The sequence below is a fragment of the Desmodus rotundus genome, chromosome 2 (assembly GCF_022682495.2).
Source record: "Desmodus rotundus isolate HL8 chromosome 2, HLdesRot8A.1, whole genome shotgun sequence".
Lineage (NCBI taxonomy): Eukaryota > Metazoa > Chordata > Mammalia > Chiroptera > Phyllostomidae > Desmodus > Desmodus rotundus.
In genome coordinates this window covers 208,210,485-208,228,584 of record NC_071388.1, presented here as the reverse complement: position 1 = coordinate 208,228,584, position 18,100 = coordinate 208,210,485, and the positions used below count along the sequence as shown (strand labels likewise).

The window sequence follows — 18,100 nt, the reverse complement described above, 5'->3', positions numbered from 1 at the left end:
ACTTCCCAGCAGGGGCCCTGTCCCTGGCAGAGAGTACAGGGTCAGGGACTCGGGGTGCAAGGCCAGCCGTCTCTGGGGCATGCGTGGGGACCGTGGCGCTGTCACCGAGGGCTCCAGGGTGGCCGCGGCCTGATGGGAGGTAGCTGTTTCTGTTCCTTCTTCCTTCAGCCAGTGTCACTGAGAGCCCGGACTCCTTGGCATCGCTGTGAGGACCTGAGCGCCCTGGGAGTCATTCTAGAGAACATTCTGGAAGGGACCTGAGCAGCTTCTAATCCTGCTGTTCGCTCCGTGCATCCGGAGTCAACAGTGGATTGCGGCCCCCTGGCCCCCTGCAGGGCATCTCGGGGTGCAACGGCAGAAAGCAGGACCCCGCAGGTCTGCTGGTCGTGAGGCGGGCGCCAAGCAGGTCAGTGGAGGGTGCGGGGTCTTCTGGGGCGACGCTTGCAGCTGTCCCCTCAGAACTGACAGTTGAGACCCGCAAGGGCGAAGGGCTTAGAGAGTTCTGAGGAGGCTGGTCTGCACCCACCCCACCCCACCTTTGGGGCTGTGGACACCCAGGGGGGTGCAGTCATCCACCAGGGCCTCCACCACCAGGAGGGACCCGCCACCCACTGGCGCAGGCCCCGTGGTTAATTAACAAGTGCTAGGAGCGCAGCCGCTGAGGGGTGGCAGGCGCTGCAGTGGACTGAAACCCACTCCGACATAAAATTGATGGCAGACTTTGCACCGAAAAGGTCGTAATAGGTGGTTTCAGTCCCTGTTCTTTGGAAAACCTCTCTTTGCCAGCCTAAGGGCTGGGTCGTCAGTCCCCGCGGGTCTCCGGGTCAGAGGGACACATCCAGGGACATGGCACCGGGGCACTTCAGTTCCAGCTTTGGTCTCCTCACGCTCACCTCCTCCGCAGCGGGTGTCTGCCTTTGATTGTAGTGGCCACCTGAGCCCGTCCTGCATTGTCAGCTTGGGCAGCAGCCCCCTGCCACCTCCTAACTGTTCTTTCTTCTCCAGGTGGCTGAGGGCGTGTGGGCTGCTGACCCACCTCGCTCTGGACAGCTGGAAGTGGCCTCCTGGCTCACAGCGCCCAGAGCCACCTTCCCCCAGTGCCCCCCTCTGCCATGGTGGAGCATCGAGGCCACCCCCGGCCCCTCCCCAGGCTGATGGCAACTAGCCCTTTTGGGACGAGGAGTTAACAAACAGCAGTGTGAAATGGGTCCCGGCTCACAGCCCGAAGAAGAATGTCCTGCGTCAGAATGCGCAGCACTAAGCCAAGTGTGGGCTGCCTTTGGGGGAAGCTATTATTTTCAGAATTCTTTAACCAAGGCGAGGACGGAGCTGCAGGGGCCAAGAGGCGCGCAGTGGGTTCTGCCTTTCCCTGTGCTTTCTTTCCCGCCTCGGGGCTCCTTGGCGGGCTCGGGCCAAAGGGCGAAGGTGCAGGTGGCTCGACTTGTCTGTTGCGCCCAGAAGGGTGTCCGTGGTGCGGACACCTTGCTTTCCCATGGCTCCGGGGCCGAGGCCGCCCATGGGCGTTGAGGCCTGGCCCCACTGCTGTGACCCGGTTGGCTGGCTGATGTCGCCTTGCTGCTGCAGGTGAGAGACGGGCTCCTTCCTGGGAGCCTCCGGGAGGCAGAAAGGGGGTGCTAAGCAGGGGCCGCTCCCTGAGGCTCTGCCTTTCCCTACCCCTCTCTGAGGGCAGGTCTCAGGTCGGCTGCGGTCCGCTGGGCAGTGGGGGGTCGCTGGGCCTGTGTCCCCCAGAGGCCCCATGCCAGCTCAGGGCGTCTGTGCCGCATCTGTGTGCTCAAGTCCGGCAGGGCGGGCGCCTCCCTGAAGGGCCTCACTTGGGAGCGAGCCGTCTGCCGCTGTCCTCGCAGGTGCCGTGTCTTAGCTGGCGGAGACCTGTTCTCAGAAGCTCAGCAGCACCCTCACGCAGCACGTGGTGTGCTGTCCACTGCTCTGTGTCCTGCACCGGGCTGCCCGCGGCCATGCTGTCCCGCTGTGCCTGGCTTGACTGAGGTGCGATGCATCCCTAGGCCACCGCGGCTGCGGTCCCTGGCCCCGAGGGTGACTGTGAGCTGGAATGAGGGAGACTTCGTGCCAGGCCTTCACGCTGTAGCGCTGTCTGGTGTCCCGGACACTGGCTGTGTGCTGCAGAGCCAGTCGCAGGGGTTCCTGCCCTGGCTTCCCTTCTGTTCTTTATCGTGTGCCAGCAGGGAGCGTCAGGGACAGAGCGTGCCGCCAGTGATGGCGTGAGGGAAGGCTGCTCCTCGAGGCAGCTGTGGCTGGGGGGAATCTGCGTGGCCTGGGTGCTTGGGTTCTGGGGGCCGCAGGCCTGGGGACTTAGAGATCAGAGAGGCTGGGTGCTTCTGTGCCCTGTGGGCAGGGCCCTCCACAGGTGGCCCTGTGGGGGTGTGTGCAGGGGGCAACTGTGTCATAGCACTGGTAACCTCTGGTGAATGGACGGGCATGGAGGCAGGAGACCAGATTACATCCTTCCTGGGTGGTGGGAAAGATGCTCTAAGGGAACGTCTTTGTGAGTGGCTCTCAGTCCTGGGTGGGAGGGTATTTCCGGTAGCTGTGCATCAGTGAGGGTCCCTCTGTGGCAGGGTCAGAGAGCACTCTTCAGGGAACTGACTTGCTTCTTTGGAAAGTGCAGGTGAAGGAGTCCAGGTGAGGAGAGCAGACCCAGCTCCTCCATGCTGTCACTGAGACGGGCTTGTTTCGTCCCCGTCTTGGGAGTCAACTTCCTGGTCCTAAGAGGGTCCCGCCAGCTGCACACCTGCTAGGTCGTGCCACCAGGAAAGGAGTATCTGTCCCAGCAAGTCTTGGATTCACTCTGCTGCATTTGCCTCGGGCCACCTGTGCGCCTCTGAACTCTCACTGTGGCCAGGGGCACGGAATGTGCTGAGTGGTTCCGTGTCTTCCAGAAGCTGGTTGTGGAGTCGGCTTCCCTGACCAGCCCTGCTGCCCTCAGGGCTGTGCATCTGGGGAACCCAAAGGGACCAAGGCAGCTGTCTGGGGGTGCACTGGGAAGCGCCCCTGCCCTGTGCGGAGGGGGTGGATGCTGAGGGTATCCTGAGAAGGGCAAGCACAAGTCCGGCAGTTCCGGAAACCCCGTCAGCCTGTCTGCCTCTCTGCAGGCACAGGCTACGTGGGAAGGGATGTGCTTTGGGATTAGATAGATGGGCTGAAAACCCAGGCTTCACAGCCGCCCCAGTATGTAAGTGGCCAGTTACCCAGCTTCCCTGTGCCTCAGTCTTCCCACCTGCAGAGTGGGCACGAGAATTTCCTCTGGGGACGAGCGCTTTCGGGGTCGAGCCAGATGAGGAGGCTGTGGCCCAGCTCCGGGACCTGCTGAGGCCACAGGGAGAGGAAATGCTGTCGCCCTGCTTTAGGTTCAGGTGCCCGTGAGCTGGGTGGACCCTGCCCAGCTGCATCCCGCCGGGTCCCTTCAGTGCCAGCCACTGCGCCATTATTAAATTCCCTCTGTTGGTCCTTCAGCAGCCCTGCGGCTCGGAGACCCTCACTCACTCCCCGCTGACACCGAAGCAGAAGCAGGTGGCGTGACAAGGGGCGCTCGTTGGGCCCGAGCCCCTGCCTGTCTCTTCTTCCGCACAGGTGGGGACTCTCGGCACAGCCGCCCACACCCAGGTGGGAGGTGCAGGGCTCGTTCTGGGATGCGCTCTGGGTGGTTCAGGGCTGGGCACGCATCCTGCTATGTGCCCTGGTGTGGAGGGCGTCCCAGCCAGAGGGAGAGGAGACACCCTCAGACCTCCCCTTCCCCACCCCGAGGGTTTCCTCCTCAGGGAGGTCAGGGCCTCTCACCAGCTGGGACGGGAACGCTCTCCTAGGGGTCGTGTTGCTGTTGGTGGTGGCTAGCCCTGTGGCCCCTGCTGGCTGGGGCACAGCTGGACAGTGAGGAACCAGCAACCCCTATGGTGGGACTAGGCTGCAGGTGGCCTCTTGGTCTGGGAAGGCGGGAAGAGGTTCCTACCCCTCTGCTTCCCCTGGGGGCCACCCCTGCTTGCAGTCCCTGTGCCCACGGGCGGGGCGGTGACCTGGTCCAGGGCACCTGTTACCAGGGTCCTCCTCTCCCTCTTCCTCAGCCAGCGAGGTTGTGGACGCACCCCCGACAGGCGTGCACTCACGCACACAGGGCGTGCCTGTCAGGGCAGCACGTGCACGCACACAGGTGCACACACACACAGGCACGCATGCACACGTGGCGGCCCGAGGGAAGAACGGAAGCCTGCCCCTCTCTCGTGGCCGGCGGGCTGATGGCAGCTGGTCGGCCTGCGCGCCTGTGGCTGAGCGAGGAGCAGCGGGGTTTCTGGAATGAGGCGCATCCGAGGACGGTGGGCGTGAGGAAATCCCCCTCCACGCAGCCTCATCTCTGGGTGTGGACCCTCGTTTTCTCAGTCCTGACGAGTGTGGCTTCCTCAGGATGGCCGGGTGGGGGTTTCTCACGTGGGAGTTGGAGCAGTGACCTGTCCGAGGGCCTGTAGGTTGGGGTGGGCCCAGACGCTGTGGCCCCTTTCGGACTCGGGGTGAGGGTCCTTGCGGAGGTCCAGCGGGCGCCCCTGACGCCGGTGTGCCGGCGGGTCTCACTGCACAGTGCTGTGGCGTTGCAGGGCACAGATCCGCAGGAGGCACGTCCACGCTGCCCAGTGGGGGGCTCCGGCGTGATTCAGCCAGAGTCACCCAGGCCCCCGAGCCTCGCCTCCTCCCCTGGGCACCTAGGGGCCTTGCCTCCTCTGGTGGTGCTCCTCTTCCAGGACCTTCCAGTGAAGGGCTCCCCTTTCTTCCACGGCAGCCCCCAACCAGCAAGACCTTGAGGGCCTGGGACCCCTGTCACACGGCTCCTGCAGCAGCAGAGCACTCTGGCTTGGCAGTGGTGGTGGCCCCTCTCCTCTCTGGCCTTTACTCCTCACGATGACGCCCCTCCACTCCCCTCTTCTCATACTTGGGCCGGTGCCTGCGGCCTTGACGCCTGTGGATGCGGTCAGGGCTGCACCCACAGTCTCCCTGAGCTGCGCCCCCTGCATGTCTGCTCCAGGCCCCGCTGGCCCTCCACCTCTCCTGGCCACGCCCAGACCCCAGACAGCAAGGCCCCCTGTTGTCTGGAATAGCAGTTGGGCCTCTTGTCTCACCTACGGCTATGCCCCGCCCAGCCGACTCCTCTGTGGCCTGGCTGCAGGGACCTCATGGTCCTCTGGCTGGGTTCTCCCACCCCAGGCTTTACTGAAGCAGGGCCTGGGGGGTGGGGGTTGCTGGTTTCCAGGTCCACAGCAGGAGAAGCCTCCCGGCGGCCCCCTTCCCATTCCTTAGTGATGAGGGTGTGTTCACAGCCTCCTGGGAACCCCTAATGGGACTGTTTCTCCTGGCCTCTGGCCTCTCTGTGCCTCGTGGTAAGGAGTGGACAAGGCCACAGTTAGGGTCTCTGAGTCCTGCTGTGTCACACCACCCTTCAGTCCCCAGGGCAGACTCCGAAGAAACAGGGTCTGGGGCTGTTGCCCAGCCCCGCCCCGCCTGAGCTGTGGGAGCTGCAGGACTTCTCATGGCTTGAGTTGAGAGGCAAGAAGCAGTTGGCACCTGTGGGCCTTGTTCCTGTGGCCCCTGTACCTCCTGGTGCCTACCCCAGGGGCTGGGCGGAGCCCCCCTCCACCTGTCCCAGCCCGAGCCCCATTTCCTGCAGTCCTTGCACCCCACTCAGTACTCAAAGCAGCCCCCAGCCCAGGGTGCAGAGCGTGAGCTCATTTCCTTGCAGGCCCCGATGGGATGAGGTTGGGAGGCCTCAGGCCGAGGGGAGCTGAGGCCCAGGGTTCCCTGGGAGGCCTGCAGCAGAGTGTTTCTCAGAGGACATGGGAGAGGGCTTCTTCCCACAGCAGGAGGGGCCTCGGGGACTGCAGCACGGGAGGCTGGGTGGCAAGGCCGAGGTGCCCGGGCTAAGGAGGGGGCATGAGGAAGAGGCTCCCTGGATGCCCCATGGCCTGTGGGCGTTGGGCATCTCTGTCCATCTCCTGTACCTGGGACCATGGAGCCCTTGGACTAGGGAGCTGGGGTCACCGGCAGCGGCCCTCAGAGTTTGCTTTCCTGCTCTGCCCCCAGAGAAGGCTGTCCTGGGCGCTCTGCAGGCCGGTGTGGCCTCAGCCTCGCCTTGCACTCCTAGTTCTCCCTCCTGTGCTGCGGCCGCTCTGCCTCAGCGGTCTCTGCTGGGCATCCTGGCTCCGTGTCTGGCATTTGAACTGTGGAGTTGGGGCCTGGTGGTGCCCGGTCACACGCTCCAGGAAGGAACACTTTGTAACTGCCTGTCAGGAGGTCAGTCTGTCGGTTTGTGGGTTTGGAAAAGGACCTTTTCTTCGTCGCTTCCCCTAGGACTGTGCGCTTCTCTGTTTCTCTGGTTCTCGGAGCAGCCAGGTGTGGGGGCGCCGGTGCTGGGCCCTGGGCCCCAGCCCCACTCCATCACATCTGTCTGCAAGGCCAGCCCTGTGCCGGGGCAGCCAGCCTGTGTCCCCCTTCTGAGCCCTGACTCACAGGCAGGAGTTGGCTCGCAGAGGGTCAGCTCTCAGAGCTGAAGTGTGAATGACAAAGGTCTGCACAGGGGCTGCTCCCCTCATTGGGGGACTCCTGGGGTGGGGGCAGTGCGGGCGTGTGGTGGAGATTTGCTGGCACCAGGCAGCTGCTGGCACCCCACCTGCACTGCTGGGCTGGGGCCCCAGGAAACAGGCATGTCCTCCTGTGCCTTGGGGGAACGGCCGGGTGGGATGGACAGTGAGGAAGCTCCCACTGGGGGGGGGGGCTAGCCCTGCGTGACCAAGTCCTCACGGGGCTGGGGGGGGTGGGGGCTGCAGTTACAGGATCCCAGGGAAGAGAAGGGAAGTTATTGCTCTGTGTTGCCTGAGAGTGTTTTTTATTAAAGCACCCCCAATAGCATTAATATTAAAGGAAGAAAATTGGGAGAATAGATCAGCAATACAAATAATCAGTTACTGTAATTGGGAAAAATACTAATGATTTAATTTGCATATGTGGCAACAGTATTTTTTAATGACTGCCTTGATAATAAGAGACAGGCTGTGTATCACAAATGCAAGCAAATGGAGAAATCCGTCACTTCTATTCATTTTTACAGAAAAGGTCTTTCCGGCTTTTTCTGTGACAGTCTAATAATTAGGGCGCCTAATTTTAATCTGTTCCGTGGGTGCAGGCCCTGCCTCACTCGGGAAACCAGCCAGCGTCGGCGTGGTTCTGTGCCTTCGGCGGGCCACCGTGGGTGACATCAGAGCTTGTCCCCTGCAGGGCCCTGTGTGATTTGCATCAGTCTGGCTGCCGCTTTGGGGGCCTGAGCGACCCGGGGAGCTTCCTCTGGTGGCCGGAGAGGCAGTCTTGGGGGTTGGAGCATGTGAGCGCTGCAGCATTGGGGGTTCTGGCCTCGGGAGGTGCCCTTGCAGAGAGGCGGAGGCTGTCCAGGGGTTTTCCCTCCGGTGGTTTCACTGTCACTGGCTCGGAGGCTGACGCCCTGGCCTGACAGTGGGCAGCACGCGAGCTCGAGTTTCAGCCGCATGGCACTTGGACCAAGCTGGATCTGGTTCTGCTGCACAGTCATGTCCCTCAAATAGTGACTTCGAAGCCACTCCGGGACAAGTTGCAGGCGTCACGTACCAGCTGGGGGGAGGAAGTGAAGTCCGCTTTCATTTACTTTGTGTGTGTGTGGATAAAATCTACCTTTGTTCTCTCCTCTCCCTTTCTCTTCCAAACTGGGAAAATGGGCTCGGGTGCCCAGAACTTAGGTCTTCCTAGCTAGGGCTGGTTCCACATGCAGATGCAGCGGAACGTAACAAAGAGGCAGGTCCGCGCCGGAGCGACCGCATCAAAGGAGAGGAGCTGGCTGAATTGTAAATCGCATTTTCAGAGAATGCTACACCGGTGCCGGCAGGAGCCGCACGTCCTCAGTGTGATGCTGCAGGAATCGAGGAATGGGAAGCGGCGCCCTCGCAGCTGATTCCTGGAATCTGTTTCCTTCGTTTCCCAGTGCATTTGGGCGGCAGGTCCTGACCACGGATGCGCTCTGCACACCCTGATGAGTGTGGCGGGGCAAGGCGGCATCTTCCAGGCATTTTCCCCAGTTACTGCAACACAGGCGCTTGTTTGCTCCGTCGTGGCTGCGTGCCGGTGGTGCCGTGGGAGTGGCTGCCGAGCTCTGCGAGGTTTGAATGGGTGTGGTGCCTTGTCTCCTGGCCTGGGTGGCAAGGCCAAGTGGAGGAGGACACTCGGCACGGGTCCGGGCAGTTGGGGACAGAGCAGGGAGGCAGTCCGCAGGACAGATAGCCGGCCGGTGTGCTGAAGTGTGTGTGTGTGTCTAGCTTTGAAAACTATCTTCATCAGGTGAGAGACAGGGCGGCACATAAAACTCCGCATCTTACCTGGCGCTCAGGCCTGTGAGGCGAGTCCGCACCGCCGGGCAGCTGCTCTCAGCCGGGCCCGCCGGCTGCGGGAGAGGCACGGGGCTGCGCTCCGGGCCCTGCTGGCCGCCAGCGCTGGCTAACGCTGACGGAAAAGACCTTCGCACAGTGACCGTGCCTTCGTGCGCGTTGCAGAGTGTGTGTGTTTGAACACTGACGGACGTCCCACGTGACGAACGTGTAACTCAGCACGCACTGTCGAGTCCGTGTGCGTCACTGGGGGCTCTTGGGAGTGCGCAGTGAGTGGGCAGGCTGCCGGGGGTGGGTGGGGTGGGGTGGGGGTCTTTTCCTTTGGAAAGAGGAGTCGGGGAGATGCTTCCGGGGCCCCTGCACAGAGTCTGCAGGGAGTCTGCAAGGGGGTCTGTTTGTTTCCTGTTGTTGAAAGGCGGTGTGGCCGACTCTGCTCATGGAAAGGACAGCGTGAGCTGCAGGTGCGCTCCTACCGGAAGGAGGGGCCTGGGGGCAATGAGACCGGGGACTGGACCCTCGCTCCCCAGGGTCCCAGGACTTCCTCCCTCCCCTGCTCTTCTGGGTCGGTCATCACCTGGTTAGAGTTGGTCCCTCACCTCCGGCCCCTACTGCCTGCTCCTGACTGCTCTAGCTTCCTCCCAGCCCTGCCTCCCAACATCCTGGGTCAGCCTGCTAGTCTCCTCCCAGGAACATGCGGCCCAGAGACGCTGCCAATGACCAGGGGGCCAGGAGGCCAGGGGCCGCCTTGCCTGGCTGATTCAGTGGCTGCAGGGGCGGTGGCCTGGCTAGATCCATGGCGGGGGTGCAGCTGTGGGAGCTGTGTGTCCTCTCTGGTGCCCCTGCCACTGGCTGGGCAGAGGGCGCTGGGCCTTACCCGACAGTGGTGCTGCGCTGGGACCAGTTTCCCTGCAGCTACCACTGCTGTCCAACACCCTGCCTTTTCCACAGTCTTTCTGTGAGACAGGGAGAGTTTGAAAACTAGGCATTCTGATTTCCATAGAACTTCAATTTCCAGAGGACATCAGAGGTTCTTGGGATGAACCTGGGCAGGCACGGTTCTCAGGCCGCTATTTGGAGGTAGCGTCCCCACTCAAAGCTTAAAGGCACGGCGGGGATTGTCTCGGCTGGACACCTGCCCCAGGTGGGGTCCTTCTCCTAGAGTCTCCGCCTCTGCACCTCTGGGACCTCTGCCATGCCCTGGCACCTGCCTGGGCACGCTGTAAGCTCTGTCCTGTGAGGAGATGACAGCCGGGCCTGCTTGCTCGGCTCCAGGCACCTTCTGCCAGGGCCAGCACCTTACTCGGGGTGACACAGATGTTGGGACGTCTCAGTGGCGTAGACGGGAGGAACCTGGGGCCAGGCTCAGCCGGCAGGACACGGGTACTCGGTTTAGAGGGTCTGCCCCGTGCCTCTCGGACCAACTGCACCTGCACCCCCGGAGACCGCAGAGCCCCCAGACTTCTGGCGGCTCCCGTGGCTGACGCACCGAGAACCCCTGGGGCCCAGTGGGAGTCGGGGCTTGCGGCCAGTGGGGCCGGTGCCCTACCGTGGGCACGTGAGCTGCTGCTGCAGTGAGCAGATGGCGTCAGACCTGTGCTGGCGGGACAGGCGCAGGCCTGGGGGAGCCGTCTGGTGGCACCTTCCTGGCTGATGTTAAAGGGGACTGCGTTCAGGGGCAGGATCAGAGAGCGAGAGGAAGTGACATTTGGAAGAATCGTGGACAAGCAAGACCGTCCCCGGCCCTGTTGCGGTGCGGCCCAGGCTGCCCTGGGAGGGGACACCGCACCAGGTAGGTGGCGGCTCCCCAGGATGTGAGGAGGGGGTGTCTGTCCGGGAGGGGCTGACTCATGGCAGCTTACTTTTCCCTGGGGCCACCTCCTCCTCCTCGGTAGGAGGTGCTGGCATGTCCTCACTTTCATTGTTGTGCAATCTACTGTGTTGTGGAGTCACCTGGGGCGGGGCTTGGGGGGCCAGGAACGCTTTGCCTGGGGCTTATGCCCAGGACCGGGGCACCAGGGTCTCTTCACCAGCTGCATTGTAGTGATTGGTCACAGCAGTGTCGTTGTGTGGTACTTTCTTGAGGCGTCCCTGGCCGACGACATGGTGTGCGTCCACAGTGCGCAGTGAGGGTGTGATGCGTGTGTGTCCTGGGGAGTGACACGCCATCACCCCACTGCGCAGAGTCCCTCGTGAGCACGGTCTCGGGAGCCACATCCCTGTGCGGATGTCAGGAGCCCAGAGGGAGTGCAGTGTGCAGCGGGTGGTTCATGCCTTTGGCTGGCGTTTCCCTGGCGTTTCCCATGGCCCCACCCCAGCCCTGCCCGCTGTATGCCGACTGTCACTCAGATGCAGCCCCTTGGGCCTTGTTCATGGCCACCGAGTGGGGCTGAGAAGGGTCTGGGCTCACTGTGGACGGCATGAGTGGCAGCAGGGGTGCAGGACCACCTGGCCCTACTCTCTGGTCTGTGGCTGATCAGGGTCGGTCGCCTCCTCGCGGGCCACTGTGCGCAGTGGCGGGGAGGTGGCTGGTCCTGGGCCTGGCCAGTGGAAGGCCACACCACTGACAGCTGTGGACATGTCCTTCAGAGCTAGGGTGGTCACAGTGTGCCTCTCCCGCTTCTCCTGGTGTGCAGCAACAGCCCAGAGCCCTTCCTCGGGGGTCTGCAGGGCCCTGACCACCCCCTGCAGGGCTGTCGGAGCGCACTCTGAGGCCGTGTGGGAAGGACACAGTGCAAGAGGCTGTGGGCCCGGTGGTGGCCCAGCAGCTGGGCTGGAGGTCACGATGCAGTGGCACCTGCTGTCGCTGGGCGTGGGGCCAGGCACACGTCCCTTGTCCCTTCTCTCTGAGGGCCGGCCTGGGCCAGTCAGAGGGGGAGCCTGGGGACCTGCAGCACCTGGAACACCTGGGGCTTGCGGGGAGGCGAGGCCTTGCAGTGCTTGGGCAATGGCCATGCTCGGGCTGTTGGAGACTCTGTGTTTGCGACGAGTAGGTTGTTCGGAGCGGACAGGACGGCGAGGGGCTGCACTGAGTGTCCTTGCTGCCCCTGTTGGTGGGAGGCCTGCAGAGCGTTGCCGCCCTGCGTGCTGGGAGGAGTCTGCTCTGCTGGGAGGGTGTGGCCCTGGGCTGGGGCAGGCCTCCCCGGGCCGACCCTTCCGTGGTGGTCGTGTGGGGTCCCCACGGGGTTCTTTGTTTCGGTGGCTCCTGTCTGGTGATACCTACCATATTGGCAACGAATGTAGTTTGAAAACATTTCATCTCTTAGAACTGAACCCGCGCCATAGTGATGGAGATTCTATAGTTTTTCGTGGGAAGTAATTACCTTGTGAGACAGACTAGGGAGTAACGAGAGAGGCAGCGTTTCACATTTCGCCCGGCCCCGGAACGTCCGGCCCAGCGGGGGACCGGGGCTCTTGCAGCCTGCTCTGCGCTTCGCCTGCAGTGGTTTCGCAGGTCTTGTCGCCCCTGGAAAACCACTCTTCGCTCGTGAGGGCTCAGGAGTGCGGGGAGCACGCCCGGACACACTTCCACACGCAGATTCAGCGACAGTGGTTCCTGCAGTTGGGGGAAGGAGGAGGAGCGGTTGCTCCTCGGTCCTTGGAGCCTCCTGTCACTGAGCTGGCGTCCGTTCTCCCAGGACTGTCCGTGAGGGTGGTCCCGCGTGGTCGGGAAGCGGCACCGGCTCGGGTTTATGGTGGTTGCAGTCGAAGGGCATGAGGCTGCTTGTCACCCGCCCCGGGGTGTCCTGTGTGGGGCACTGCTCCAGGTCCTGTTTTCGTTCGGGGCCGCGGCCGTCTCTCTGCCTAGGACGCCCCTGGCCTTGGCTGCCTTACGTGGAAACACTCATGGCTCTTTGATGTTAAGTGATCCAGAATTTCACACTTACAAGTCACATCTCCAGGCCCCTCCTCCCAGAATCTTTCATTTTCTCTAGCAGCTAAAGGAAACAAGTATTGTTTTATCTGGACACTTGATCCATTTGGACCCTTAATCTAAAGCGTTTATTTTACCAAGAAGTTTAACCATGTTAAAACCAGGGTGCGGCTGGTTATCGATGTGCAGCCGTGGGGAGAGGGGTCCAGGGGCTGGGGGCCGTTTTGTTCAGGGGAGCGATGGATGCTGTGTTGCCGCCGACGGTTGTTCCCGTGTGTGCCGTGTGTCTGCACGGGAGCTCCCGCGGCCAGCGCCGCTGCCCGCTGCCCCCCAGCGTCGGTCCGGCGGGCCCCGAGGGGCCGGGAGGAGGCTGCTGAGGGGCGGCGGGGCCTGCTTTGGCGCCACTCGGAAGGAGCGGACTGCTTCCTCTCGAGTGCAGGGCCTGCCGGGAGCCGAAAGGCCATCTGTCCCCACACTCTACGGGGAAAGGAGCCGTAAGTCTGCCGGCGTGCAACCGTCGACCGCAAAGTGACCCTCCGCAGGCACGACCGCGGGCCGGCAGTGCGTGCTGCATTGAGGACGTTTGCCCGACGGAACAGCGCCCGTTGGAAAGCTCACCGCACAAATAGGACTCAGAAAAATCACAGTCAAGAGTTTGTTTTTTGATTAAAATTTAAACTAATTTAAATTAATCAAATGTCAAGTACATTAACTACTTCACGGGGGCACATTCAAATGAGAAGTAATTTCACGTGTGTGCCCCTCTGTCCGCGAACCTGCCGGGGCCTGCGCACGCCCCTCCCCCTCCCCTCCCCTCCCCTCCCCTCCCCCCTCCCCCTCCCCTCTCCCTCCCCTCCCCCCTCCCTCCCCTCCCCTCCCCCTCCCCTCCCCCTCCGCTGCAGTGAGCCTGCGCTGTTCCTGAGCTTTGATTGGTCCAAGCCGGGCAACCTGACACGTGCCCCGGTGTGCCCCCGTGTAAATGGCTTTGGTGAGCAAATCCATGCATTTCCGTAGGGCGTGCGCCCAGGAGGGGCCTTGCTGGGGCCCAGGTGTGAGCCGTTCAGCCTCAGTGCTTGTCTCCAGGCAGGTTCCCTCAGTGTTGTGCCGCTCACACTCACGGCCGAGTGTGAGCCCCAGCTCCACTTCCGTGCCAGCGCCCGGTTGCGGTTTTAGTTTGCATTTCCCTGTGAGTGCGAGGCTGGGCACCTCTTCACGCACTGCTGGACCGGTTGGCACCCTCCTTTGTGAAAGTGCCTGTTCGTACCTTTTGCCCATTTTTTATTTGTGTCGTCTGCGTTTTTATGCGTAGTGATTTGTAAGACTTATGTATATATTTGGGATCCTGGTCCTTTGCAGGATGTATTTTGGACAGATGAACTTCTTCTGCGCTCTGGGCTGCCTTTTACTCTTACACTGGGCGTTTGACAAACCACAGGTATGAGTTTGATGCAGAAAACAATGTATCGTTTTTTCCCCCTTATGGTCAATGCCTCAAAAGATTTAAAACTCTATCTAAGAACCCTCGTCTACCTGCAGATCTTTCTCCTTGCTGCCCTCTGGGCTCGGCTGGGTTGTCTTTCCTGCCGCCTGTGTGATCTGTCTCCCTAATGCTCCTGAAGGTGGGCCGTGGCCCGCTCGTCTGCGTCAGGGTAGCAGTAGGCCCAGCCCGCCTGCTCCCTGCGGATGAGACGGCAGCTTCTGCTCCAAGCACGTGGCTGGGTTTGTGCTGGTCTCCCTCCGGAGTGTTCTGTTTCTCGTTTTACTTACCTAGTCTTACACCAATGTCTTGTTTACACAGGTGTATAATAAATCCTGAGATTTAGTGGTGTAAGTTCCCCGGGTCTTTTTTCCTCAGGGTTGCTATCTGGGTCCTCTGTACGTCCATATAAAACTTATAATTAACTTGTCAATGTTTAAAGAAATTCTGGTGGGATTTGACTGAGGTTGCACTGACCACCAGTTAACTTGGGAAGCGCTGGAATCTTAATCATGCTGGACCTCCAGTCCACGCACACGGTGTATTCCTTCATTTATTTAGACCTTTAATTGCACTTCTAACACTTCATAGTTTAATGTGTTAAGTTCTTACATACCTTTTGGTAGATTTGGCCCTGGATGTTTGCCGACTTGCTGATACCGGATGCTACTGTAAATAGTATCTTTTTTATTTTCTGTTTGTTGCTGGAATGAAATAGCTTTGTGCGCATTGACCTTGTACCTAGTGATTCATGACGTTCACTTAGGAGTTTGCTAGTTACCGGTCGGCCCTCTGAGTTTTCTGTGCACCGGGCGCATTGTCTGTGAATGAAGCGGCGTGTTCTTCTTCAGTCGTCCCGCCTTCCATTTCTTTTTCCTGCCGTACTGCCCCGGCCAGCATCTCCAGCAGGCTGGTGACCGTAAGTGGTGAGAGGGGGCATCCTAGCCTCTCCCCTTCAGGGAGGGCCCTTTGGTGCCTTCTGCGGGTGACTGGCTTGCTTCCTCCCGCCTTGGGGTGCCAGAGGCTGTGTGGTCTCGCCCACCGCCTCGTTTGCCCACCAGCCTGGCGGGCCGAGGCCGTGGAGGGGAGGCGCATGGACTTCTAGCTGTGCTCACTCCCTGCCCGTGTGACGGGATGCGGAAGGTTGTGGTCAGTGAGCAAACCTGTCTTCCCTGTTGTCTGCCACATTTCTCTGTGGTCGCTTAATCAGATTCTAAAAAGCGTGTTCTCTTAAGCATTTATAATTATGAGACTTTTACTCTTTGGAAGGTGTATGGTTTACTCCATGAAACTAGGTCAGCTAACAGTTCCAAGGGCAGCTGTAGGGAGGAGGCTCAGTAGGTAACCCTAGACTCGGGCCTTCGGTGGGGGAGATACTAGCGCACACTTACGCCACAGTGACGCATTCGGTGCATTCGTTCCGTGTGGAATGGAAATAAAAATAAAGACAGCGATGTCCTTACCTAAATAGACGCTTACTGTCAGAGACTGCCTGATTAGCGGGGTGACCGTGCCCCTTTTAAAGGAGCTTGTAAGTCAGAACTGCAGATTCTTCTCTACCGCTCACCCTCCCAGATGTGGGCTTGAAGCTCATGCCGTGAATCGGAGAAGAACGCAGCCATGAAGGCGGCCGGGTGTCGAGCCCTGTGTTCAACGTTCATCTAGTGTTTATCAGGAGTGTTTGCTTTGGTTAGAGATGCGCAGACACAGATTTCAGACGTCTGTGAAGCGTCGTTCAGGTTCCCGCAACCGTAAGCCCCTGTGATTTTCTGAGATTGCGGTGCCACGTCTGTCTGTGCTTCCTTAGAAGAGGGACGGTCTGCTGTTAGCCAGGCACCCTCAGGTGTCCCCACCAGGCTGAAAGGAGTGGTGTCACACTCACGTGGCATCTCACTTGATGTTAGCTCTCTAGTGTGTTTTCACATGGCGCACACAGCGCGGGGCTGTTCAGAGGCCTCCTGCCCAAGGGGTGCTGCTGTGCACGGGGCAGGGGGCCGCACAGGGCCGGGACCGTGGTCGAGCAAGTCAGGCAGTGTTGCCGAGCCCCGCCCTCCCACCCAGGCACAGAGACCGTGCCTTCCGGGTGGGATTTGGGTGGCGTTGCTTTCTCTGTCGGGAGCTTCAGTTTTCAGCTACAAAATGGTGTGTTCCTAACTTTTCTCCTCTGTCCCACCACGTTCATTAAAATGTGCAAATTCCTTCTGTAGCCAGGTGTTTATTACCGATCGTTCTGTCTCTTCCAGTAGCCCTGCCCTTCTCTGAGGCAGTGGCTTCCTGAGGCCACATGCTTTTGGATTTCTGGAATCTTCTGCATTAGATGTGGTTCTCAGGCAGAGTGAGTCCAGTAAGTCTATGCATGTGCCCTTGAAGAGGACCTGCCTGCGATTCCAGCACTTTCTGTTTCCGACAGCCTCGATCCCCGCTGGTTTTGGCAGCCAGAAGTTACAGGGACTCACCTTCCTGGTGCTGGAACCCTGGGCTAGGGGGCCTGGTGTGGGTCTGGGGGGTCTTGCTCCCGACACATCCCTCCCGGCTGTCACCGCCACACGTGGGTACAGGTGCAGCTGGGTCTGTGTGTCCACCCCCACCAGTCTCGAAGTGGGTTCTTCTTCACTTCCATGGGCACAGGACTCCATCCAGCTTGATTTCTGATGATTCTGAGTGCTGGTGCTTCTGTGTTTCAGTGGTGATTTTGATGCGGTTGAGCGAGGAGGCCAGCTGCTTCGCCGGCGCCGCCATCTTCACCAGAAGTCTAGGTGTGGCCCTGGCAACCCCCTTCCTGTCACCTCCCCAGGGGTGGAGGGGTGGGCGCGGGCGGGCGCTTCGGGTGCAGCAGTTCGCTTTGGGCCTCAGCCCACTTTGAGCTGATTCCTGGGGTGCACACAGGACCCTTTCCAAAGTCCATTCCGTTCAGCGCATCTTTGCCACGTGCCTGCGGTGCTGTGCGTCACGCCGTGGGGCCTCGCAGGGCAAGCAAGTGCCGCTGTCCCCCGGGGCAGGGCTGACAACATGAACCAGGAGGTGTGCGCTCTCCGTAGGTAACCCAGAGTCGGGAGCTATGAGGGGAAGACAGCAGGGGTGGGGGGGGGGGGCCGCTGGCGCAGGTCTCAGGAGAAGACTTTCCAGGGAGGCAGGCTCGGGGAGTGATCCCGCGGGGTGAGGGGCCAGGGTTCCAGGGGGAAGGGCACGGAAGGTCGCAGCTTCACTGAGGACACATCTCTGAGCTGGTCTGGAGACCTTGGTGTTCCCAGCTGCCTTTGCCCCCGAGCCTTTACCCCCCAGTGATTTCCCCAAAACACTGCAGGGCGTCCGCTTTAGGGGACCCAGTATTTTCCAGAGGGCAGAGAGCGCCTGGAGGTGCCCTGATGGCCAGGGCTCTCTCCCAGGCTGGGGGTGGGGTCTTGGGAGCTCGGGGCCGAGCCACAGGAGGCAGATGTGGGTCTGACACCAGCACAGGCGCTGTCCCACCCGCAGGTCCCGTGGGGGAGCTGGCAACTGGAGAGACCTGGGTCGTCCAGGCTGCAGGGGAGCCACTGTTCTAGCCCCACAGAGCACATCCCCAGCTCCGGCCTTGGTGCTGGGGTTGCAGGGTCCCTAGTGGCTCTCTGTGGCATCTGTCTGCCCAGTCCCGTTCCTTCCTTCCCTGGCCAGCTCTTCGCTTTCCTCTGGAAACGACCCCTTTCCTGTTGGAGTCACAGCAGGGGGCCTGCTGGTCAAGGTGTGTGACTCCCAGGGTCCCGCAGATGCGGCCGATGGGAATGAGTCTCGGACAAGGTCCCTGCGGGGCTGCCTGTGACTTCTGACACAGGACCCCACTGGGGCCTCTCCAGATCCCCAGTTTCTTCTGGGAGGTTCCTTAATTTGCCTAGATGGTTTTTGTGGCTTGTAACCACGGACTCCTGGCAGATACACCTTTGTTTGGAGAGGCCTGCGCCTGGAACCTGGGTTCTCACCTCCGTGGGTTCACACACTGCGCTCTGGTTACCTGCTTCCAGAAACCGGGGCTCCCAGGCTGGGCACTGAGGTTCCATCTGCCAGACTCTGGAATTGGTTCCTCAGCCTCCTGGTCAGGTCCACTGTCTTCCAGACCGTCTGTCTCTGCTTCTCCAGCCCCCTGCTCCCGCCTCCTTCCCCTGGGGGGCTGTGGGCCCTGGCACCACTGGGATCTGAGACAACCTTTTGCTGCCTGTGGCGCAGAGGAGCCCTGAGGCCGGGCGCGGGCTGTGTGGAGGGTGAGCTGTCCTCAGCGTCCGAGCCCTGGCTCTGCAGGGGTGGGGGTGGGGGGGCCCTCATGTCATGGTCGGTGCTGTTTCTCGGCCTGCCCCAAGC

At 61.0% G+C, this 18,100-nt stretch overlaps 1 protein-coding gene across 2 annotated transcripts in view; it reads left to right on the top strand.

The window, feature by feature from the left end:
• The first annotated feature begins 241 nt into the window (after positions 1-241).
• Positions 242-18,100, top strand: part of HDAC4 (histone deacetylase 4) — a 182,107-nt gene continuing 164,248 nt past the window's right edge. The window contains exon 1 of one of the 2 annotated variants that reach the window (XM_053919305.2): positions 242-406. The gene's annotated coding sequence lies outside the window, so the exon portion shown is untranslated. The remainder of the gene's footprint in view (positions 407-18,100) is intronic. The other variant, XM_045198012.3, reaches the window with a different exon arrangement.